The 26,586-nt window shown below is 39.7% G+C and overlaps 1 protein-coding gene across 1 annotated transcript in view; it reads right to left on the reverse strand.

The window, feature by feature from the left end:
* Nucleotides 1–21,199, reverse strand: part of IPCEF1 (interaction protein for cytohesin exchange factors 1) — a 181,770-nt gene extending 160,571 nt beyond the window's left edge. Inside the window, exon 1 of the mRNA XM_053591327.1 lies at nucleotides 21,067–21,199. The gene's annotated coding sequence lies outside the window, so the exon portion shown is untranslated. The remainder of the gene's footprint in view (nucleotides 1–21,066) is intronic.
* Nucleotides 21,200–26,586: the final 5,387 nt, after the last annotated feature.

The raw sequence follows: 26,586 nt of genomic DNA on the forward strand, positions 1-26,586 counted from the left end.
ACCCTAGGGTTGAGAATAATACAGATGATGTCTTATTTCACTACTTCTCTTATTATTATACTAGCAATAATAGCCAATGTAATAATGTAAGAAAAGAAAAAGAACAAAGACTTAAAGATTTGGAAAAGAAGACATAAAACTACCACTTAAAAAATATTACATATATTTTTTAGAAACTTATGTAGAAAATCCTACCAAATCTACACTACAACCCACAGAAATAATCATGGAGGTTAGCATGGCCACAGGAAAAAGATTAATATTAAAAAATTCAATTATATTTCTATATAGCAGCAAAAACTTAAGCAGAAAATAAAATTATTTTTAACTTCCCCTTACAGTATCTTCAAACACTACTTAGGGATAATCTTAATAAAAGCATGTGAGACCTAGACATTGAAAACCATCAAGCATTGCGGAGCAAAGATCTAAGGAAGACCCAGGTAATGTGCCAACCAAGTTGTCTTCTTTACTATTCCCCACTTACTGGTTGTGTGACCTGGCGTAAGTTAATTCATCATTCTGGGCATCAAAGAAGGTAAAAAGCCAGAGAAATGTGACTTTGTAGACATGAAGGTAGTATGGTTTTTACCATTGAGTCAAAGTGGCAGAAGTCAGCCCAGGGGTCTAGCATTTAACCTGATAAGAATACTCTACTTGGAGATATTTGTAAACCTTTGCTGGCTGCTCCTGACCACACGGATCATCATTCTTTTTGTTCTGAGGACTATGCAATCCATGAAAGACCGTTTTGCACTTGTTTTCAGTTTTCTCTATTTGCCAGTGCATACCCTATCTCTTGGTATCATTTGGTTTTAAGATTATGATGTAGTTTTTAACTCTTTTATACCTTTCACAGACACTAATTTGGGTGGAAGGTATACAATATATATTTGTAGAAAAATTTGTCCTCTTTTTCCGGCCGGAACCATGGCAGGTGTTGAAGAGAAGAAAAAGAAGGTTCCTGCTATGCCAGAAACCCTTAAGAAAAAGCAAAAGAATTTCGCAGAGCTGAAGATCAAGCGTCTGAGAAAGAAGTGTGCCCAAAAGATGCTTCGAAAGGAAGGAGGAAGGTTATCTATGAAAAAGCTAAGCATTATCATAAAGAATATAAGCAGATGTACAGAACTGAGATTTGGATGGCTAGGATGGCAAAAAAAGCTGGCAACTTCTATGTACCTGCAGAACCAAAATTGGCATTTGTCATCAGGATCAGAGGTATCAATGGTGTGAGTCCAAAGGTCCGAAAAGTGTTTCAGCCTCTTTGCCTTCGCCAGATCTTCAATGGAGCTTTTGTTAAGCTCAACAAGACTTCCATTAACATGCTGAGGATTGTAGAACCGTATATTGCATGGGGGTACCCAAATTTGAAGTCAGTAAATGAGCTAATCTACAATCTATAAGCGTGGTTATGGCAAAATCAATAAGAAACGAATTGCGTTGACTGATAACAATTGATTGCATGATCTCTTGGTAAATACGTCATCATCTGCATGGAGGATCTGATTCATGAGATCTATACTGTTGGAAAACACTTCAAAGAAGCAAATAACTTTTTGTGGCCCTTTAAGTTATCATCTCCACAGTGGGGGTGGGAGGGATGAAGAAAAAAACAACCCACTTTGTAGAAGGTGGAGATGCTGGTAACAGGGAAGATCAAATCAATAGGCTTATTAGAAGAATGAACTAAGGTATCTGCCCTGGTTGTTTTTGTAATCTCGTCAGTTAATAAACAGTGACTGCTTTCAAATTGAAAAAGAAAAATTTATTTTTCTCAAAACAGGAAAATACAAAGGAAAAGAGCCTCAGGCAGGATGAAAAAAACATGCTTGTGAGTTGGAGTATTTTTGTACGTGAGTTGGATTACTCACCTTTTTTGCATGAATTTTGCCAGGTGTAAAATAGAGCTATATATCTAATACATGTAATAGATCTATTGTTAAGATTAAATTAGATAATCGTGTCAAGAGCTTAGTAGATATCTGATACATTTATTTACATTCAATAAATGTTAGCTGTTATTATGGTATTTAAAAAGCCAGAAGAGATTATAAAGTAATACTTGAGAGTTTGGTAAAGAAGGATAAAGATTGAGTTGGAACACATTCTTCTTAGAAAAGCATCACAAGAACAAAGCAGCAAGAATCTAATGTACTCGATCCTAATAGGAAAGCAGTGGATGAACTCATACAAGGTAGGTGGTAGGGGAATGAGGGTGCAGGGAGAGGGGAGAAGGAAGGGGGATGTGGGGTCACTGTGTATGGCAGGCACACCTCTTAGGGGAGGGACACAATTATAAGAGGGTATTTACCTAACAAATGCAATCCGTGTAACCTAATTCTTTGTACCTTTGGTGAATCCCAAACAATAAAAAAAAAAAAAAAAAAAATCAAGTATAAAACAAAACACAGAAAACAATTAAGGAAATCTGAGACAGAGGAAAAAAACCTTAAGAAGCTTTTCCTTGAAATTTACTTAAATCCAGAAAAGGTAGAAAATTGGGGAATGGGTATTACTTCGGCCCTCTAAAATTTGTTTGTATTTCTTTTTTCCCATTACTTCCTTATTTTGCAAAAACTATGTGTTTAGAAATAATCTTTAAAAAGAGGTGAGGACCCCATAAATTAAAAGCAACTTTAAAACAAAATATCTGTAATATCTCAAAATGAAACAAGTTCTTCAAAATAATGCAGAGAGGGAGGAGGTATTGAAGAGAAGTGATTGATTATGTTCAAAGAATTATATATAGACTGTACTGAAATCTATGCAAACCAATAAACAGCATAAACAAAACAAATGTATGAAACAATTAGGAAAATTTGAACACAGTGTGACATTATTGTGGAATTTTGTTAATTTTTCTAGTTGTGATAGTTATATTGTGGTTATGCTTTATTTTAAGTGATATTAGCCGTTTTTGTGAGCTCTGTATCCATATGACCTTGGTTCTTCCCATTGCCTTGGATATTTGCCCAAATTCCAACTCCTAGTATCTGGGAACCTTTACCTGAGGCCTTCTCTGGTCCGCAGAGCCTCCCGTGCATGATAGCCTGGAAGTGTTGAGGAATTCTCACCTCTGTCCACTTCATTCCTACTCCACACAGCCCTCAGCCAATGACTTTGAGGGCTCATGAATACATACCCCAGTTTCTTTGCCCCTTGGGGTCAGGGAGTGTATATCACTAGGGCTTTTGCTCTCTACCGCCTCCGAGCATTTCCCAGCAGGAGGAAGCCACAGTTGTTGGTAACAGATTTTTTGACATTCTCTCTACCCATTTCATTTCCTCTTCTCCCTCATTTTCCCACTTCCTGGGTGGCATTTACAAAGAAAGGATTTGCATCAAATCTTTGTCCAGAGTTTGCTTCTGGGAGGTCACAAACTAAAATAGATACATTGGAATATCTCAAAATGAAACACGTTCTTCAAAATAATGCAGAGAGGGAGAAGGTATGGAAGAGAAGAGATTGATTATGTCGAAAGTTTTGAAACAAAACAATGGGTATACTGGGATTTCATCTTACTGTTTTATCTACTTTTACAGGTTTGAAATTTTTTCATAACAAAGTTAATATTTTTAAATGAATGCTTTAATACATTGAAATTTAAAATATGAAACAGGTGACATTTCAAACCACTAAGGGCATGTGGCTTATTCCATTGGCTAGGCATCTGGAACACATCTACTAAAGCTAGCTTTCATCCAATAAATAAATTGCAGGTGAATCAAACATTTAAATATATAAAATGAAATTATAAAACTATGAAAAGTAAATATAGGTGAATGTATTTCTTTTTGGAAGTGAGAAGACTTTTCTGAACAATACACAAAACCCAAATTCCAAAAAGATTAGTGAATGTGACTGCATTTAAATGTTTGGGAGGTTTTATGCATGGAAGTAGAAATACCACACAAAGTCAAAAGAGAAATGATCAACTTGGAAAAATATTTCAATATATATGACAGTGAGTTCATTTCTTTAATATATAAAGATCTCTTACAAATTAGTCATGAAAGATCATTAAACAATGGAAAAACTGGCAAAGAACTTAAGACAGTAGTCCAAAGAAAGGAAACATAGAAAAAGAGGTCAGGCATAGTAGCCCTATGAACATAGCAAAAGAGGTCAGGCATAGTAGCTCTATGAACATAGCAAAAGAAGTCAGGCATAGTAGCTCACACCTGTAATTCCAGTAGGGAGCCTGATGCAGGAGGACTGCTTGAGACCAGGAGTTTGAGATCAATCTGGGCAACAAAGTAAGACCCCCCAACTCTACAAAAAAGTTTAAAAATTAGCCAAGTGTGGTGGCAGGTGCCTATAGAGTTTGAGGTTACAATGAGCTATGATGACATCATGGACTCTAGCCCTGGTGATAGAAAAAGACCCTGTCTCAAAAAAAAGGGGGGGGGGAGGGGGGAAGACAGTCAACTTCAATCATAAAATAAATGAAAAGTAAAAATCAATGACATATAAGTGTTCATTGTTGGAAAGCAACTCTCAAAATTTCAAAATATATTCATAAGATAGCTATTAAGTGAACAAAAACCAAGGTGTAGAATAGTCTTCTCTTACTCCACTACCTCCTACCTTTTAAAGAATCAAACTATGTTATGTCCTGAAGATCTAAGACAAAAACAATCTCAAAGACTTTTACTGCCATCCATGTACATGTAATCTCATCACTGTTTTAAGTTCTCCTTTCCACTGTTATCTTTATATCTTTTGTTCTATGCATAGACCAACGATGCCAATAGCATGTAAAATTAAAGTCATTAAGATTGTTTCACTTAGTAAAAAATAACATAATTTGGTTCAAGTGTAGGACAAACTCAGGAAAAATATTTCTGTGTAGTGGACGAACACTAGGCTTGCCCAGTGCTCTGTCTACAAAGGGATCCTTGGCCAGTCAACTGGGAAATGCTGCCTATTAAATTTGTCCAAAATTTCTTTCTCTCTCATCTCTTTGCCATAGTTAAGTCCTGTGACTTCATTTAAGACTCTCTTCATGCTTAATATTCTCCTTTCTGAAGTGTGAGAGTTGAGAGCAGGTGATGTCACTGGCTCCCATTCTACTTAATCATTCTGGATTCTTGGCCTCATTTTAGAAAACTTGAGCAATTGAAGAATTTTTAATGTTGTTGCTTTCAAAGCCAGCCAAACAAATAATCAGCAGTTATTACTGAATTTTTAAAGTATGCTTTATGATTGATTAATGTGATATGGAGTGATACTTAAAACACTGACTGATGCATTATGAATAGCATGAAAAAGTATTTAAATCTCAAAAGATGACAGAAAGAAATAATTCTAGACTCTAGATTGCATGAAAAGGTATTAGCTCAGATTCTAATTTTTCTGGGAAATGGGGGAGGGAAAGTTTAAAATTTACATTTTAAAAATCAACTAAGAGTAATATTTTTAGATTGACTATTCACATAAATAACATTGTCATGGCTTTCTAGATCAGTCATGCAAAAAGGAAATATATATATATATATTATGTGTGTCTATATATATATATTTTTTAATGAATTTTCTACTCAATTAACTGTAAAAGAATTCTGTACCAGCTTTGTGTTAGGAAAGTTCAAATGCCACCAAAGATTAAGGAAGTAAATGATGAAAAGAATTAAATCTCCTGACATCAGAGGAAATTATAATCTGAGCTTAAATCAGGATAGTCTTTGAATCTTTGTTTTCCTCCAGTAAACTCCAAAGTCCTTCCTGGCCTCTCTGGACTCCATGCTTTGAAAACTTATTAGCTCACAGCTAACCCAAAATGTCCATCCTTAAAAATGTAACTCAACCTAACTCTGTTTATAAGGAGCACACTCTTGGTCTCCCAGCAAAAAAACAGTGAAAAGACAAAGTATGTGTGGGCTTAGAACTTAAAACAACTGAAATTCCATATTACCCATCGGATAACTTCCTCCTAAGGATAATCCTTTCCAATACAGCACTGCAATGACTAACAAAACAAATACAAAATCCAACTCAAAAAATATGAGACAAAAGAGGTGTAATTCAAGCCACACTTCCAAAACAAAACATGATGGGAAACAACTTTTTTTTTTTAACAGAATACCAGCAGGACTTGTACAATTAGAGCCTCTCTTTCAACTAATGCTCTTCCTAAGAAAGTTTTATTGTATACAACTTTAAATTAATCCAAGAATTCCCTTTCTCTATACCCACAAGAATGTTCAGCTATGAAATGAGCTTTCATAAGTTCTTATTCCCTTTCGCCTTTATCACAACACTTTACTTCCAATCCCTTGACAAATAAAAATACTGCTTGGCTTAGTCCTGAAGGCTGACATTTTCTACAGTCTATTGTCAAAGGTAAAACTTAATGAAGGAATCCTTTGTTTCCATATTTTTTTATTTTTTTTTAAATCATAAAGAGGTAGATCATGTATCCAAAGTATTCAGTACTATTATGAAACCAATTTATAATTACTCACACTTTCATATGAAGAATAGATCACAACTATGTTTCCATATTTAAAAGATGCAGTTCCCACCAAGAAAACTCTGCCACCATTTTCATTAAATCATCTGCAGAACAAATGTAACTGAAATATCAAAGACCAAGACATTTTCATGTTTCTTTCCCTACACAGCGCCTGATCTGTGGGTAATTTATTAAGAGACGAATTCATCTTCGGGTGAAGGCCTGTGAATGACAAAAATTTATTTGGGAATCTGAGCTTAATACACCAAGAAGCTATGCTTTGAGAATCAAGTTTTCTGTAATTTTGTGTTTAAAATCTTTTGATTTAAAAAAAAAAACTTAAAAATTGAAGAGATTTTCTCCTTCAGCAAATAAAACTGGGAACTCTAGCATTTTGTGTTGGTTCTGCTTGAGTTCCCACATCTTCTATGCTCATTGAGAAGACATTCCCCACCCCACCTTGTGAGGACGTCTAAATCACTGGAGAGACCAGGAGCCAGGGAGTCAGCACAAATGCCCTCCATTCTAAGAGAAGCTGACACTTAAGGAGAGAGGCTTAGAGAGCAATGGACACTGGGTGAGGGGAGCTCTGGTGGCACATCATAGGGTCAGGAAAAGCCATCAGTTAAAAATACGTGTGATTAGTAAGTCCCTAGACATAACATCTTGGTGCTCATCTGATCTTCAACCAGGCCTGGTGGGGACCGCAGAGGGGATGGTGGTGAGGGAAAATTGAAAGAAATTTTATCTAATGGAAAACCCAGCATTTATTGCCCTCAATTAACTCCTGCCTTCTGGAAATACAAGGAGCCTGGACTTTTCTCCTGTCCCAGGCCCCCAAAACTAGATTAACTTCATTTCTTCATGGTCCTCAGAGTGTTCCTGAAACTAACATCAGGATTGGATTCCGAAACAAGCCAATTCATTTAGAATTTTCCTGAGGCATAAACTGTTTCCACAACCCTAACACTTTGTTCATGCAGGGCCTTGACTTAAGAGAGTGTTGGGGTGGAAGAAGGATGATAAAGGAAATCCAACAAGCAGTCCTCTTGCCTCAGCCTCCCAGGGAGCTGGGACTACAGGCACCCTCTTCTATTTTTAATAGAGACAGGGTGTCACTCTTGCTCAGGCTGGTCTTGAGTTCAGGCAATCCACCCAGATCAGTCCCCAAGAGTGCTAAGATTACAGAGGTGAGGCACTGTGCCCGGCTGAGGCAATGTGCCTGGCCATGAAGATTTCTCAAAAAATAGAAAATAGAACTGTAAGAGTCAGCAATCTTCCTACTAGGCATTTATCCAAAGGAAAAAAAATTAATATATCACTCACATGTTTACCAAAGCACTATTCACAATAGCAAAGAAATGGAATCAACCTGAGTGTCCATCAGTTGACAAACAGATGAAGAAAATGTGGTATACTTACACAATGGAAAGCTATCTTGCCAATAAAAAAGAACGAAATAAAGTCATTTGCAGCAACGTGGGAGGAACTGGAGGTCATTGTGTTAAGAGAAATATGCCAGGCACAGAGGTACAGACATCACATGTTCTCACTCATATGTGGGAGCTAAAAGAGATCTCACAAGGTAGAAAGTACAATGATTAGTATCAGAGCCTGGGAAGGGTGTGTGTGTGAAACCAGAGACCCCTAAGCATGACAATTAAGGAAAATGTTGTGTTCCTTCAGAGGGAGTTCCGGAAACCTGGCCAGCCCTGAAGAATGCATGAGCTACCTCAGGAGCACAGAGGCATCCAAGCAGAGTCATGACATCTTCTAGCCCCTTGTGGAAAGGAGAAGGGAGTACCTTAACATGTGCTCCCCAGTTGTTTTCCAGATAAGGGGTGACTGAGGAACTGAATTCTGACCATTTTCAGTGTTTTAAATATTCCCCTGAGGGGCCCGTCACACCCATCATAACATTCCAAGAATCTCTGAATCCACTTACATCCCCCTTCCAACTTCAGGATAGCCCACTTTGCGGAGGCAGACTGATGTATAACCTCTACAGCTGTCCTTACAAATTGATGAAGGGGTGCAAGGCAAGAACTGAAGAAAGGGCCCCAAAATTCTGTGAAGGAACAGGTCTAGCTAAAATGATAATCATTAAACTCTGTGAAGGAGTAGGCTTACCTGAAATAATGATAATAATCAGCCACTGTCCCCTCATTTGCTTGTTAATGGCCAGTCACTGTCCCCTCCGTTGCTCCTCTATAATTTCTACTCTCAAGGACACAGCTGGTAGCCATAAAGATCTTTTAACTTTTCTCTGTAAATAACATCACCTGTTTGAAACCTAGGGCCAGTTTTTGAGACGTCTTCCAGGTCCTGTTTTCCAGGGGATTGACTGAGCACCCAGACTAAGAAACTGACTCAACTGGTCTTGGACCCCTAAAGAACTACATTCCAGTAGTATTGGCTGATCCATACAGACTGTGGCCCGTCCAAAGGACTGATGGAGTTCTGCCCTGAAACCAACCACATAGCAGACCCTGATTGCCTAATCCTCTACCCACCAAACCTTTAAAAACCCTGTCCCTCCAATTCTTGGGGAGGCAGATTTGAGAAATTGCTCTCCTTTCTCCACTTAGTGCCATGCAGAATAACTCTTTCTCTGCTGTAAACCCTACTACCTCTGGGTACTGGCTTTCTCTGGGGCAGTGGACAGATGACTCTGGCTGGGAGGCAACACCTCCGTGTACTGATGTGCAGTTCTGCCTGCCTGAAACATACCCCTGCCTGCAAAAACCCCAACTTATGAGATGAAGGAACTAAGGAAATTTCACCCCCAAATGTGACTCCTTGGTATAAAGAATACTTTGAATTAAAGGCCATTCAAAATCAGGAAGCATTAGAAGGGGGTTTCCCTCTATCTGCATAAACCAGATTAAACTGATCAAAAGATCAAAAGGGGTGACTGACTTCCTTTCCCCTCCCTGTTATCTCAATATATTTCAGGAAGGAAGATGGAGAATGCAAGCAGACCTGACCCAAATTATTTTAAACACAATACCTGTCTGTCAGGTCAACTTATTAGTCAATCTATTTCCCGCATCTACTCATCCTCCCTCACAACCACTTGCTGCACCTATAATCCACTTCTCCCTTCTCCTTTCTAAAAGGCAGTAATAAAGGTATCTGACCATCATTGAAATACACACACATGGTGTTTAGAGATAAATATTTCTTTCATTAATCTGCCTTAATTGTGAGTTGATCTTTCAGTGGCCTTTCAGGGGGAAAGGGCAAGTTTCCCCTCACCCCTGCAGAAACATCAGTGAGCTCAAGTTGTAAGCATTAGCATCTTGCTCTCCTTACAGAGACCCCTGCAAACATAGTCCCTTTCTGAGCTGTAAGTCTCAGCTTTGGTGTCTGACTTGGCTGCGCCAGGTGAGCAGACCCCAGGTAGGTTCAGTAATATGTGAGTGGTAAGAGAATGAAGAGAGGTTGGTTGCTGGATACAAACATATAGGTAGATGGAAGGAGTAAGTTCTAACGTTCAATAGCAAAGTAGCATGACTATAGTTAACAACAATGTATAGTATATTCCTCTAGAAGGGAGGACTTAAATGTCCCCAACACAGAGAAATGATAAATATTCACGGTGATGACACCCTAAATACTCCAACTGGAGCATTACACGTTCCATACATGTAACAAAATATCACAAGTACTCCTTAAATTTTATGTATCAATGAAATATTGTGTATTAATGAAAGAAGAAAATGTGCATAATTAATCAGTAAAATATAAAACAGTCAGGTCTTGGAGTTTCCATGTGAACCAGCGTTTAGGATTTAAAGGGAGGTCTTTTTCTCAAGAAATAAAAACAAAAAGGCTAGGAAAAAGACATTTGAGAAAACAGCTTTCTACTTGCCCAGTCAAGAATAGATACTGTTGTGAATATATCGAAGGAGCTTAGGAAATTTTTCCCCAAAATATGACTCTTTAGTACAAGGAGTATTTTGAATTGAAGGCCCTTAGAAATCAACAGCTTTGGAAGGGGCTCTCCCTCTGCATAACCTGACAAACCCACCAAAAGGAAAATTTGACTTTTCTTCTCCTCTCTAATATCTCAATATATTGCAGGAAAGAAGATCCCACTGTAACCAGAGCTGACCCAAATCATTTTAAATGTAATTCCTGGGGGAGGAGGGAATGCCTACAAATCTACCAAGCAGAACTTAGTGAGCCAAGAGCAAAAGAATCTGGAGGACTCCCCAGCCACAGGCAAAGCAGTACAGGTACAATAGGGTCTGGGAGGTGACCTAGAATAACCTTAAGGCTAATTATCAAATCGGTAGCTTAAATCTGCCTTGCAGTTCACCCCAAAAAATGGGCTTTCAGAAAGGCTCTTCAGAGGTCTGATGTGATGGAAGTTATATGATCAGTCATATGACTCCCAACTGTCCATCAGAGTGGTTCCATGATGATGTTTGACCCATGAGGAGGGTCCAATCTAGACATTATAAAACAAGAGCCCAGACCATAGCCAAGGCCATTTTTGTCAAGACAAGGGGCCCCTTTATTGTCTGTGGCAAATGCATCTTGGTCTAAAAACCTATATCTTGCTCTTGCTCTGTAAGCCCATCTTTCTCTTCCTCGATAAACTGTTTCATGCTTGTCTTGCTTTTGGTGGGTCTGGTCATTCTTCTGCCAAGAGCACACCAAGAACCAAGAAGATGGAACAAGATTAGATTGTCAAATCCAATAGTCTCAAACTCCTGGGGTCCCACTTCAGCCTCTCAAAATGCTGGGATCACGTGTGAGTTACCACAACCTCTGCCTCTAAGAGTAACTGTTGAAAGCATCTTGTTCCTGACTTGCTGCCTCACCCATTATCTTTCTGTCCTTGGAATTTGTGATTGGAAACACACAAAGAAAGGGATTTGAAGGGAGATGGGAGCAAACCCTGGCCTGGAGAACAAGGAAATCTGGAGGCCCATAGGATCATTCACCACTCAACCAACAGAAAAGGGCGATAACGCCTGGTGGTGCAAGGAGACCAATGACTGACAACCAATTTCAAACACAGGGATGTTTACAGCCCTGCATTTCTGGGTCTCTCACTTTTTCTCCATCATAAGAGGGTCCCACTTTCAACTCTCTTTGGGAGTTCTCTAAACTTTCTCTTTGTTCTTCTTAACGTGCAGGTTACTTTGCTCTCTATCCACACTGCCTGTACTGCTCCAGTTTTATTCTCAGTTTCCATTCATTTTTGCTTTCAGTACTGCTGTGCTTCAGTTGAACTTTCTGGATCAGCTGAGTAATTGAAACATGTCAACTAGGTCCAGAGAAGTGGGACCCATCACCCCCAACAGTGATACAAAAAACAATGTATATCCAGTCAATAACTTTTTTTATTTCTTTTTTTTTTTTTTATAGTAGGGCCTACTTTTGGAAACTTGGGTCATTTTAATGTTAATTTTTCAGTAAACATCTTAGGAACTGCATTTCTTTTTTAAATTCATGTGTAGATGCTACTAATCAGAGCCTGTATTCAAGGCAATTTGAAATCTATCCTCCCGGGTGACCATCATATTTTCGGAATCTCATTGTTTGAGTTTGATGAATGTGAATAAATAAAGCAAATTTCTCAATGGGGAGGAGGAGAGCCTAATTGTTTATTAAAAATTAAATTTAACTAAGTTAATTTGCTTTGATCAGTTCTCTGTGAATTCTCAAAAGAGTATCAAGAGTGCAGCCAGAGAATATTGGGGGATAATTCAATTCCATACATGTTTAAGTTCCAATATTGTCAGTGATATGAGAGGAAGCCTGTTGGCAAGAAGAAGCTGGGTGGATATCCAGACAGAGATTAAGATTGGAAAGATGGCTGCTCGGGATGAGAGAGAAGACCTGGGAAAAGTGAGGTCTAAGAGAAAAGAGGTCTTCTCAAGGAGTCCCAAGTACACACCTGCTAGGTCCTCCCCGTGGTGACTCAGCTCTTAGGAATTTGTAGAAACTTAACTTCCTGGGACCTGGAAACTAACACTTGCTTCCACTTCCGTAAAAGCCCACAGTTCTGTAAAAGCCCGAGCCCACTTCTCCAGCTTGATTCATACTGAACAATGAGAAAGGTGTCCATGGGCTGGAATTTTGACTGGAGATAAAAAGAAGACTGAGCCAGTCAAGGAGCATGGCCATTTTGGACTCTGGTCTGCCATCGCTCAGCGGGCTGGAATAAAGCCCTCCCTCTTTTAAACACAGTGTTTGGGTGTTCTTTCTCTCCTTTGGGCCTCATCTTCCTGCAACAATATCATATTATGGATATGATATTATAGAATAATAATTGAGGTTAGGGAACTTTCTCAAGAGAGAATCGCTAGGGAAAGCAGGACCAGGAACTATAAGATGGCTTAGAGTTGAAAGGCTCAAGGGGAAATTTGAGAGAGAAGGAGCACAGGTCTTTGACCTTGATGAAAGAAAGCTCTAAGATTTAGAAGAAAGCTCTGGGGCTTGGAATCTACAGAAGGGATGCTTTGAGGATTTAGGAGATGATCAATACTGAAAGGAAAGCCGATTCAGGAAGTTTAGCATGATAAAGGTCTTAGATTGACCCAAAAAGGGCCCTTGAGAGCAGTCTGAATAGGGTGTAATGAATAAAAACAGGCAGGTAATCTGCCAGGCTAATTCACTCAGGAGCCTTTAATTGAGTGCGTGAATTTTCCAAGCTTTCTCCTCTTTCCTCTCCTTCCTGCTACACGCTTTTTGGCTTTTCCTTTATGTCCACCAGATTGTTCAATGCATAAGTGAAGATACACCTAATTGTTAAACCTATTAAATGATTAAGGAAGGAATGATAAAAGCACCACAGTTGAAATGTACCTTTATAGATCCTCCTCCATTCATCCTCTCTTTGCTTACCTGCGTCACTGGCAGCAATAAAATGTGTATGTACTAAAGAAAAATATTTTTAAAATTTAAGCTGCAAATAGCAAGAGTTGATAAAGTTTGCTGTGAGTTGAATTCAAAGTATTTGCCTAAAGAGATATTCCCCCCCCCCATTTATCTAATCTAACATATACTATTTATTTTTTCAAGATAATTTTCTGGTCTTAGAGTATAATAATAAACAGAAAGGATGAATGGAGACTATTCAAGCACATTCCCTCAAAATCCTGCCTTCTTATCTTTTAATTTCCTTTTTTCTGGGATTCCAAGAATTCTTAGAAACAAATGCCCCATCATCCTAGGCCCCAACTCTCCTTAGCTTTGATCTGGAAATGTTTTTTGTTGTTTTTTTTTTTTGACATTGAGATTTTCCTCAATGCTCAGGCAAATCTGTGCCACACACTCCTCAAATAAGCTACCTCCAGGACCTAACTGGGATTAGATTCCACACATTCTCAGGAATGGGGGGAAGGTGGACCAGCTGAAAGCAAATTTATAAAAAATAAATAAATAAGCCAGCTACTCAGGAGGGTGATGCAAGAGAATCACCTAAGCCCAAGAGCTGGAGATGGCTGTGAGCTGTGATGCCACAGCACTCTCCCCAGGGCAATAGAGTGAGATTCTGTTGCAGAAAAAAGAAAGAAAGAGGGTGGTGCCTGTGGCTCAAAGGGGTAGGGCGCTGGCCCCATACGCCAGAGGTGGCGGGTTCAAACCCAGTCCCGGCCAAAAACTGCAAAAAAATAAAGAAAGAAAGAAAAGAAACTTCATGGTATCTTTTCCTTAGATTAGATTATATTTCCTTGAGGCAGCTATATATTACTAGAAGTCAGGTCAAACAGGACTAGATTCAAATTCTGACTCCAGAGTCAAACCACTGGGGTGGGATCTGATTGTACTGTTTCTTTATTTTTTTCAGACAAGAGTTTCACTCTATTGCCCAGACTAGACTGCCATGGCATCAGCTAGCTCACAGTAATCTCAAACTGATTCAAGCAATACTCTTGCCTCAGTCTCCCAAATAGGTGGGACTACAGGTTCCAACCATAACACCTGGCTAATTTTCCTATTTTTAATAGAGACGGGGTCTTGATGTTGCTCAGGCTGGTCTCAAACTCCTGAGCTCAAATGATCCTCTTGCCTCGGCCTCCCAGAATGCTAGGATTACATGCATGAACCACCACACCCAGCCCTGATTGTACTATTTCTGGTGACCTTGAGCCAGCTTCTTAAGCTTTCTGAATCTGTTTCCTCCTCAGAAAAAGGAAGCAAGTTATCATAACAGCACTTCCTACAAATACTTAGAGGTATTTGACTAAGAAATTAGGTAATGAATAGAAAGCCTGTAACATCTTTCCAGGCAGACACTGTATGTTAACTGTTAGTAGTAACAATTGCGCTAACTAACGTTTCAACGACGATGAAATGCAAAGTGAAAATGACCTTGCCTACGATCCTGCTAGTACCAGGAACACCAACTTGAAAGGGAATCAGGAATCCCTGAGCCTCACTTACTGTGCTTTGGTGACTTCTTGGTGTCTGTCTCTCTCCCTGCAGTGGCTTCTCAGCTCAGAATATCTGAAAGTCTGGCACTGCTCTCAAGGCAGCTGATTTATGCATAGCTTTGGAACGCTTGTGAGTGTTCACTAAAGGAAACTAAATAGTACTCATGTGCCCAGCTCAAACCTTGCTTGACAATCCCTCCTTTGAGTCTCCATTACCTACGTAAAAGTTGCTCTAGTTGATTAACCAAGTCGAAAATCCAAGTACAGAAAATCCTGGTAGCTGTGTTCCAGAGTCAAATCCAGCTCGAGCTGGAAAACCTTGACCAACCATATGTGATCAAGGGAGTTCAACTTCAGATCCTTCTCCTTGATAGTGTGTGGCTGTAACTGAATCTGGTCAGAAGAGTTGATAGCGATTCACATGATTATAAGGGAATTTCAAAGGTGATCTTACGCATTCTGCTTCAGTGAAAACACCTGCCTCATTACCTGGAAATAATTAGATACTCAATAAACATCTGACGAATGTTAAATATTTATAACTGGGCCCTCATCATATTATATGATTAACATTCACAGTTGTGAGAACAACTCTTTGTTTTGTCAGGACAGAAAGAGAGGTTGAGATTTACGGCTTATGAAGGAATCAGAAATTATACTCTTTCATATCATTTGCTTTAAACATTCAATGGGTAGAAAGAACAAAGTTGTTATACATGACCTGCACTCCAAATCAATCAATGGAATGTTCCTGCTGCAAACATTAATTTATAGGAAAGCAGAATCTTTAAACATGTTCCAGAAATTGTTGAGATCATATATATTCTCATCAGTCAAAAAACTATCTCAAACTTCCCCCATATTGAGCTGTCTAATCTATCCAAACAGAGAATCATTAACAAGTAACCTAAAAATTACAGTTTTTATGTGTATAGCCATTTGCTTAGCTTTTCAAGGAATCAAAGACATCTTCCTTAAAACATGTATTTGTGTAGATACAGCCAAGTGTCTTTGGATGAGTTATGCCACCTTACACAAAATTATATGCTATAGAAGTGGATAATGCTATACTGAGGATCCTGGGTAGTGTTTTGAGTAAGCTTCCACATTCTTTCCTTTCTGAGAGGTCTAATTTTCCTATTTTTGGCCAACAAATTCAGTGTCTATATATTTGCCTATAAGTGATTAAATGCTCTGTTTCTCTCTAACATTAGATTTCAGTGCGTAAAACTAACAATGCAGCTTCCTTCATGATAGTCAGGAAAAAAGAACCTCTAACCTGTTCAAATGTGAAAGAATCTATTCAGCCACAAATGTCTATTGAACATTTTGGAAAAGATTATATAAAATGAATAACAAGTCTACAGAAAACAAAATATGGATTAATTAAAAGGAAAAACAAATAGATATTTTCAGTTTTGCACAGATTAACTGAATTAGTCTCCTACAATGATGTTTGCCTGTTAAAAGAATGTTGTTCTGCTGGGGATAATTATGGTAATAGGAATTAGCGTAATTTAAACTCAACTGGAAAGGGGATTTAGGAGATTCTCATGTTGCACAGAAATACAAGAATATGCTTGAAATCTTGGCTATTTTACACTGCCATTAAAGAACCTATGCAGGTACCAAACTAAGTTTATATATCAAAATGATCAACAATTAGAGAGAAAACCACTAAAATAATCGAACATCCATTAAATGGGAATTTTCTACTTGCTATACACTTAGATTGGAGCCTGAGATTTTATATTTGGACCAAAGTTCCATCATATTGCATCATTTCCCAATTCAGAGTATTTGAACTTTTCTTTCAATATACAATCAGGGTAAGTAAATATCCACCCCACCACACCTCCGCCAATAGACACTAATATTCCATATTGAGCAAATGACCACATTGACATAATAACCCAGGATCCTCAGCAAAGCTCAACTGATGAAAGGATGCCCTTTTGTAAATCTCACAATAGCCTGATTCTCATTTTGTAAATGTGTTTCAATGTTTGGTGTCTTCATTCATTCCCATTCAGTGATGAAGCGACTCTCCTGTTTGAGGCCCAATGCCACAGGTTAAAGTCAGAGAAATGAGTCATGTTGGATCTGGTCTCTACAAGTGCTTGCCAGCAATATGCACGGGTTGTTACTAGCACTTAAAATGACTTTCATTCTCCACCCTCTGTATTTGTTTCCTAGGGGTGTTGTAACAATATCACAGACTGAGTGGCTGAAAACGACAGAAATGTATTCTCTCACAGTACTGGAGTCCCGAAGTTCAAAATGAAGATGTTGGCAAGTCTACACTCCCTATAACACTTGTAAGGCGGAATCCTTTTTTCTCTTTTCCCAGCTGCTCGTGGAAGCCAGAAACCTTTGGTATTCCTTGGCTTGCAGCTGTAGAATTCCAACCTCTGTCTCTGTGGTTACATGGCGTCCCCTGGAGGTCTCTGTCTTCACATGTCTGTCTTCATGTTTGCTTAGGGGCCCATATCACCCCAGTATGACCTAATCTTAATTTAACTACAGTAGAACCTCTAGAAGTTGACCACCCAAGGGACTGTAACAAACTGGTCAACACACAGAGGTCAACATAAGGAACTAAGCCCACTGTACTGACACATACATATGGTGTGTGTCTGGTCTATGAGAATTAGGTCAACTTAAGGAGGTGGTCATTGTAGGGAGGGGTCAACTATGGAGGTTCTGCCATATTCATAATTACATCCACAACTATCTAACTATCTTATTTCCTTTTTTTTTTTTTGAGACAGAGTCTGACATTGTCACCCTCAGTAGAGTGCTGTGGAGTCACAGCTAAAAGCAACCTCCAACTCTTGGCGTTAAGAGATTCTCTTGCCTCAGCCTCCCAAGTAGCTGGGACTATAGGCACCTGACACAACACTCAGCTATTTTTGTTGTTGTTGTTGTTGTTGTCATTGTTGTTTAGCAAGCCTGGGCCAGGTTCAAACCCACCAGAGGCACCCTAATCACTGAGCTATGGGCACCAAGCCCTTCTTATTTCCAAATAAAGTCACATTCTGAGTTACTGGGGGTAAGGACTTCAAAATCTTTTTTGAAGCATAGGGGAGGCACAGTTCAATCTGCAATACCCCCTATTATTTTTAATCTAATCCTTTTCAGCCTTGTATGTTAATTGAGTCTCTATATGGTTAAAAATATATTTTTTATTATATAGTCCATGTATATATACACACACCTTGTATGTATAAATATATATTATATATGGAACCTGAGCAAAGACAGGGGGCTCCATTGGTTTATGATACTTTTCTTTTTTTCAAGCATATATACTTCATCTCATTTGATCCACACAACAAAGCATATTATTTATTTATTTTTTTTTTTTTTTTGAGACAGAATCTCAAGCTCTCGCCCTGGGTAGAGTGCTATGGCATCACAGCTCACAGCAACCTCCAACTCCTGGGCTCAAGTGATTCTTCTGCCTCCGCCTCCCAAGTACCTGGGAATACAGGTGCCCACCACAATGCCCAGCTATTTTTTGGTTGCAGCCGTCATTGTTGTTTGGCGGGCCCGGGCTGGATTCGAACTTGCCAGCTCATGTGTATGTGGCTGGCGCCTTAGCCGCTTAAGCAACAGGCGCCGAGCCTGTTTATTTATTTTTATCTCAGCTTTTATAGATGAGGTTTTGTTAGTTTCTTTTCTTTCAACTTTTTTTTTATCATCAGATTATTAAAATAGTCCAGATATATGCCACTATTTAAAAAATTTAGAAAAAATAGAAAAGTATAAGGACAAAAATAACCATCAGCTATTACCCCACTATTCATATATTTGCATTTTAACCTATTTCACCTAAATCTTGCTTCCCTGCAGTATTTTTCCATAGTCAAATAAGTTGTGTTCTTGCTTTTTTGACTTAGAATTACAGCATAAGAATATTTCTGTAAATATCTTTTTGTTGATGCCATTTCTTTATATACCACCATGTGCTTAAGCAATCTGATAACTAGGCTTATGAACATTTGTTTTTAATGAACAATTCTCTAAAAAGACTCATGTTCCTTTTACAAAATTTAGGAAATGCTAAAAAGCAGAAAAGAAGTAAAGATAAATTTGTTAATTTGTAATTTTTAAGTGTGGCTGTGGCAATGTGAAAACTGACCACCTCCTTAAGTTGACCTAATTTTCATAGATCAGACACGCTCCACATGTACACAGTGTAGAGAGAGCCTACTTCCTTACCTTGACCACATCCATATGTTCAACTTACAGAGCTTCTACTCTATATCGATAGCTGCCATTTAGTGCAATCATATTTCTAATCCTCACAACACAACCCAAAAAGACCAGTATATTACAATTACTGCTTTATCAGTTCAAAGGTCATAGAGCTAGTCAGTGGTAGATACAGACTTTAAACAGATGTGCCTGATCCCAAACTATACTTTCTCTTGACTGTCTCACACTGATCTTCTCATCATTACCTCCATCAGCACCTCTATCATCAATACCTCAACTACCACCTCCACCATCCCTATCATCACCTCTACTACCACCATCAACGTCACCTCTACTATCTACAACTACTACCACCTCCACCATTTCTATCATCACATCTACCATCTCTAACCACCACCTCCACCATCTCTACATCTCTTCCACCACCTCCAACCACCATCACTTCTACCACCATCATCACCACTAATGCCACTTCCAACACCAACACCAACACCTCCACCACCATACTGCTACCTCTTTCATTTTACTCTCTTAGGGTTTTTTACCATCTTTTCTACATACCCTTTCTTCATTCCACACCTTCATATTCTCCTTCCCTTCTGGTTCACTCTGATATTTTCCAACCTGTGCCTGGGTAACAGAAAGAAAAAAATGGCTACCCTACCACACTCTTCTTATGAACAATCCCAATCATTCATTCATTCAAAAATATATACCAATAGCATGTGATAAGGCAGGAACTGTTCAGAATGCTGGGACTACAGTCATTTCCCCAGTTGCAGAGTTTTCTTTAACACCAACAAGCTTATTTTTTAGGGTTTTATTCACATGCACATGCTTGCCATGGTAAAACCTTCTCGCAAATGGTTAACCTGCACTTTGGTTACCAGCCCGCACTGCCTAGCCTCCAAGCTGGATGGAAAGCAGAAGTGAGCTGCTCAAGAAGGACACGAGAGTCAAAAGGAAAGTCTCAGGCAATAGTGATGAAGTAATTTCTTATATCTTATTGCCATAGCAAACTACCACAGGAAAGAACTTCCTATTTCCATACTTCAATGATGTAGCTTTGCTTAATGCAGCTTGCCTGAAACAGTTCATGCCTGGAGTCACTCCAAAAAATACACTTGATACATAAAGAGAGGAATTGGGGAAATTGAAAAGTAAACTGAAGAATCAGTACGTCAACACATATACTCTATCCCACCGCAAGTCCCTTTCCTCCTCACTTGCATGATGTGAGCAGAGAGAAGCCTGTGTTCTTTCTGTTTCTCTTTTCTATGTAAAATAAATAACCACATAGGAATCAGACTTTATATATCACTATGCAATGTCAAGAACAGTACTAGAAACATATAGGCCCCTCAAGACTAATAAAATCCACAGCTTTAATCAACGATGGCGTTGGTGGGTTGTGACTCTGACTCCTATAATTAAATTTTTTCACAGATACCCAAGCAAAAAAAAAAATCAAGCACCCCAGATGCCCTTAATAGTAAACGTCTCTGAACTAACACCACTTAGCTCTCATTTTTATATCAGTGGTATTTTCTCAAGCCTGTGACCTTTATCTAAAAGCAAAATTCCCTCCAGCCGCCTGCACGCAAAGGGAGACCCTCCACAAAGAACACATTCTCAAACACGGGTGGTCATAGAGCATTTCCCCAAATGAACTCCTCAGGACCCAAACAAATGCTGAATTGTGCTTTTCTAAACCAAACCCATGGTCTGCAGTCTAAGTAGCTCTCAATACAACACCCAGGGTAGAAAAGGAGAAAATCAGAGTGAGTACACAGCTCTCTCCTTCCAGGCTCTGACAGAGGCCTGCAGCCCTGCAGCAGGTTGCTGAGGAGCTGAGGGGCTGAGCCATAAGCATATCCCAAAAGCCACATTTCCAACCTCTCTACTCTAAAGGTAGTGCTGGGTTATCAAACACTTTGCCATCTTGATATGCTAAGCAGTTCCTTCTCACACATCAGCCAAAGAGTGATTTTTACTCACATACAATAAGAAGAGCATAAATCCAAGAGCCGCCTCTATTCCTGAAGTTGGAAAACTCACAATCCTGTAAAGCAAAAGTTGAGGATCCCCTAGAAGCAGTCACAGCTCTGGAGGCTCAGTCTCCACAGGACTGAGGTTAGAAGCTGATCAGAGAATAAAGCTCTTGTGAAAGAAGAGGAAGTGTCATCTCCACTTCCTCAATTCTGTTGTTCCTTCTTCTTACTATTAAACCCCTCCTCGATTCCCATATCCAGGACAACACATGCAAAGCTGGCGTACCCCACTGTCTGACTTCATTTGTCATTGAACACTGCCCAGAGTATTAAGATCCAGGACACATACACAAAACAATACATGGCTTTTCTTTTCTGCTTTGGGGCAAAGATATTTATTTACAGGGATGAAGTGTGCGATGATTTGCAGATCTGTTGTCAGCATGCTTGGGGGAGATGCCACTTTTTAATCATCAGCCTCTTTTAGGTTCAATGTCCTTTCACATTCCCTTCCTTTCTCTTCCCCTAGTTGTTCATAAGGCTCTCCTATGTAGAGGGTACAAATAAATTTGTAAAAAGTATTTTAGGATAGAAACAAGCTGCCATTCTTTTGCAGCACACACATCAGAGACGTCAACTTCAAAACTTTTCTTTCACGCAGTGGAGAAGGAAAATGGCAGGTGAAAGTCAGAGAGATTCAAACTCACAACTTACAACTTCCCACCCTCCAGCCTCTCTTTTTCAAACAACCAGTTTCTTGTTTCTCTAAAATTTCTTGGGAAAAGAAAACATTCTCACTATATTTATACTCTTCTCCCAAACCAAGGGAAATAAATCATTAGAAATGGGCTCATGACCAATGCAATCTTCCAAATGTGGTAGCTATAACATGAGTATGTGAATTAATCTTTCACCGTGTAGCAGGTTACCCTAAAATTTAGTGGCTTAAAACGACAAGCATCTATGAATTCATGGTTTCTGTGGGTAAGCTGGATTTTCCAGCTTAAGCTCTCCTACAAGGTAATCAATCAAAGTGTCACCATGTCCTCTCAAGGCTCACGGGGGAAGGAAACTCTTCTAAGATCACTCATGTGGTTGTTGGTATGATTCTCATGGGTAATTGGACAGAGGGCCTCAGTACGATGTTACCTATTGCCCTGAAGTCACTTTCAGTTCCTTGTTATATGGACTTCTCCTCAGGGCAGCTTCCTAACAAGGCAGCTGGCTACATCAATGTGAGTAAGAGACAGAGAGAGGAGAGAGTGAGAGTGAGATTTTATAACCTCATCTCAGAAGTGACAGCCTGTCACTTTTGCTGTGCCCATTCCTTAGAAGCAAATTACTTGGTCCAATCCATACTCAAGAGGAGGAGATTATACAAGAAGTAAACTCCAGTTAGCAAGGGTCCAAGGGCTCTGTCTTAGGAAGCTGCCTACTACAGTCTGTAAAATTTTTATCCAAACTCAAGTTGCATCTGTCATGCCAATATTAACAAAAGCAAAAAGCCATCCAAAGGTAAAGTCACAAATATAGCCACAGTGCTGAAAGAAACTGTGAAATATTATATTAGACTATATCTCACCCTCATCATTACCAAGATCACACTGCTCAGACATATAAGACTCTAGGTCAAATTATCTCCAGGAAACAGAAGAATTAACATGCAAACACAAGCTTAAATTACAAAACCAGCCTAGAATCTGGAAGGTTTCTGATACAATTTCAATTTAAAAAATGTATTTTTACTTAATCACAAGCATGAGAAGGCTTCAAAGCAAAGCATTAAACTTTTCTCACGGGTTGATGTAGTCACCTTAAGTATTCATCCACGGGGACCAGAATTCCCGACACACAGCCTTCCTCTCCTTGGGCTCAACTCAGGTGCTCCTTCCTAAGAAAGACCAGCTGGGCTCCATTGCCTGCAGACCCCACAATCCCACGTGTTACAAAAGCAGATGACTTCTTCCATCTTCCTTTGCAAGTACCAACTGCTTACACTAAGACAGATAAAAGGTCTATTTCCATAGACAACCAGGGCAAGGAGAAAAAAGACAACTTGAGTAGAAAAGTTAATAATTCAGTTGACCTTTGATTTTTCTAATTTCAAAACGTATTATAACAGCTGACATTCTAGATAGAAACTGATGTCACTTGATTGCAAAGGTTAAGGGTAACACTTTCAAAAGCACAATGGAAATCTTCTGTGTGGCATGTTTTTCTATCTGCTTTTTCAGTTTCTAATTCACACATTAAACATAATCTGCCTCCTAATGTACCCCATACCCCACAATCCAAATGCCAGTAAAACCTATGTTTTCAAAAATGTTGTTAGAGAAGCAGATAAAGAGAATATGTAGCAAAGTTACAAATATGGAGCCAGGAATAGAGCCACTTACATTTCTCTGAGCATACATCACCTAGTGTATAGAGTTAGAATAATTCTCAAGGTGGCTACACTTACAGTTTAAGATGATGGACTGACCACAGATTCTATTTCTCCCTCCCTCCCCCAAAGACTCCATTAAAATTATGGGAAAAGTATAAAAAGATATAAACCTACAATAACAACAACAACAAAAACTTGGAGGGAGAACATCAGTGCTTGAGAGAGCTCAACAGATTTCTGGAGGTTGAGAGCTGTTGAAGGAGGGATAACAGATCCCACAGCATCCCAGTAGTAAGGAAGTTGCAGCAGAGAACAAAACCACTGCACCATCGGTGGTGCCAGCGAGCATCGGTATTCAAAAGCCAAAAGAAGCTGAGCAACCTAAGTAAGGGATGGGACTGAAAACAAGAAGATGAATTGAAGGTCTGTAAGAACTTGGCCCTCTCCCATAGCCCTCTTTCAAATACAGAAGAAAATCCATGACTGACCAACTCCCTAAGTTGGCCTAATTTTCATAAACTGTCTGGACATGCACATGTATATATCAGTACAGTAGGCCTAGTTCCTTATGCTGACCACCTCTGAATGTTGACCAGTTTGTTACAGTCCCTTGCATGGTCAACTTACAGAGGTGCTACTGTGTTTCTATCAGTCCGGCCTTACAGCAAACACACACAGTCCTGCCAGGAAGCCAGTTCACCTGCCCTGGGCGCATTCCTTCCTAAAACCCTGAGCACACGCAGAGGAGACAGGCAATGCACGCTGATGTGGACACACAGAGGGAAAACTCCACTCGCTGGCATTGCTGTGAATTCTTCCAGCAGGTGGTAGGGCATGACAACACCTCTCTGCTCTGGTTACCATGAAATGTTGTAGAAAAGGGGGGAAAGTGGCATTCTAATCAGTATTCCTAGAGAGATTCCTGAAGATATTGTATCCATAAAAAAAAGAAAAAGAACAAGGTGCTAAGAAAGATGAATAATCTGACAGCAAGAACCCTTGGATATTGCAAATATAATTGTTAAATAAAGATTATAATGGAAAGCATGGATGATAAATTCAAGTGACTATTTCAGGAAATATTAGTCAACAGAATCAAAGAAAAAACATAAAGGATTTCCTAGAAGTGAAGTCCAAGCATATTTGGATTAAAAAGTCTCACAGAATGCCCAGGATAAAGAACTCCAGGCCAGGACCTCCAGGAGAGCTGCGCCACGACCCACGATCAGCACCCACACGGATCCGGTAACAGCTATGCCAGGACCCACTACCCTGCCCCCCAGGCCTCCTCATGCCCTGACCAGGAACTCCAGGAGCCACACAACCCTGCGTCCTCCCTCCTGTACCCTCTCTGTCTCCACACTGGCCTGCTCATCTGGCCAGGGACTCTGGTAACTGCGTGCCCTCTGGAGCCCTCCCTGCCTCTGCGCTGAGCCCTTCTCCTGGCCAGAGACTGCTAGAGCCTTAGGCCCTCTGTGCCAAAGTCACTGGGCGCCAGGCACTCCCAGAACTGTGTGCACCACCCCCTGCCCTGTTGCTGCATCCGGGTGTGTCACACTCCAGAGCTGTTCCCACAACCAGAACTCCCTGGCTGGGGCAGCCTCAGAGGAGCCACACAAGGTCATTCCCTACAAAGATCCAGCAACAATAGAGTGATCCCGCTGGGGTCTCATCTTGGAAAGACACCTCCCCAACTCTGAGGACAGCCAGAGGCAATGGTGAAAAACAATCACGAGGAGAAATCAAAGGAAATACTCTGGCAATATGAATAATCAGAGTAGATCAACTCCCCCAAGGAACAATGGGGCAGACACAGCACAAGATCCCATGCACAAACAAATAGCTGAGATGTCAGAAATAGAATTCAGAATCTGGATAGCAAATAAGATCAAATTAGAGTTCCAAGCAGTAACCCAAAAGATGTCTCAAGAATTCAATGAATTCAAAGAGTAAATGACCAAAGATTTTGACACATGGAGACAAGAAGTTGCAGTCCTCAAAGATCTGAGAAACACAGTAGAATCCCTCAGTAACAGAATGGAGCAAGCAGAAGAAAGGATTTCTGACATCAAAGACAAAGCTTTCGAACACTCCCAAACTCTCAAAGAAGAAGAGAAATGGAGGGCAAAAACAGATCACTCTCTCAGAGAGCTCTGGGATAATTCGAAGAAAATAAATATTCGTCTTATAGGGATCCCTGAAAGTGATGAAGTGGCTTCACAAGGCACAGAGTCTCTTCTCCATGAGATTATGAAAGAGAACTTTCCAGACATGCCAAGAGATTCTGAAATTCAGATAATAGTTTCAGAACTCCAACACGACTCAACCTGAATAAGACATCCCCCAGACACATCATAATCAATTTCACTAAAGTTAATATGAAGAAGAAAATTCAGAAAGCAGCCAGATGAAAGAAAACCATCACCTATAAGGGCAAGAATATTAGAATAACTGCAGATCTCTCTGATGAGAACTTTCAAGCTAGAAGAGGATGGTCATCAACTTTTAATCTCCTAAAACAAAATAACTTTCAACCCAGGATCCTGTATCCAGCTAAACTGAGTTTCATTTATGATGGAGAAATTAAATACTTTAATGACATTCACATGTTGAAGAAATTTGCCATAACTAAACCAGCTCTCCAGGATATTCTTAGGCCTATCCTCCATAAAGACCAGTGTAATCCTCCACCACAAAAGTAAACCCACCCAGAAAATTTTGATCAAATTCCAACTTCCACAGCCGCAAAAGGATCCAGAATGTCCACTGGGAGGGGGGCGGAAACAAGATGGCTGACAGAAGCCAGCTTTCCATAGAGGCTCCCATCCAGAAGGAGAGTTAAGGGACAAAAATTTAGCAAGTAACCTGGTGGATTTGAGCTGCACTAAGAGAGAAGATTGAAGAACACACATCAACCCCGCTGAGGTGAGCTGCAACCACAAGTATACAAACAAAAGATACAAAATCCATCACCAAGCGGACAGGAGTCCCCTCCCCCATGAGAACTGCTCAGAGTGCCCCACAAACAAACAGGCAGACTTCAAAGGTCCTCCCACTACACTCCACAGGAGAGACCCTCTAAAAACTGGACCTACCTCCCCTACTAGGGTGCCATGGTGTTCTCCTGCCAGGCATAAAACT

The sequence above is a fragment of the Nycticebus coucang genome, chromosome 5 (assembly GCF_027406575.1).
Source record: "Nycticebus coucang isolate mNycCou1 chromosome 5, mNycCou1.pri, whole genome shotgun sequence".
NCBI classification, from domain to species: Eukaryota; Metazoa; Chordata; class Mammalia; order Primates; family Lorisidae; genus Nycticebus; species Nycticebus coucang.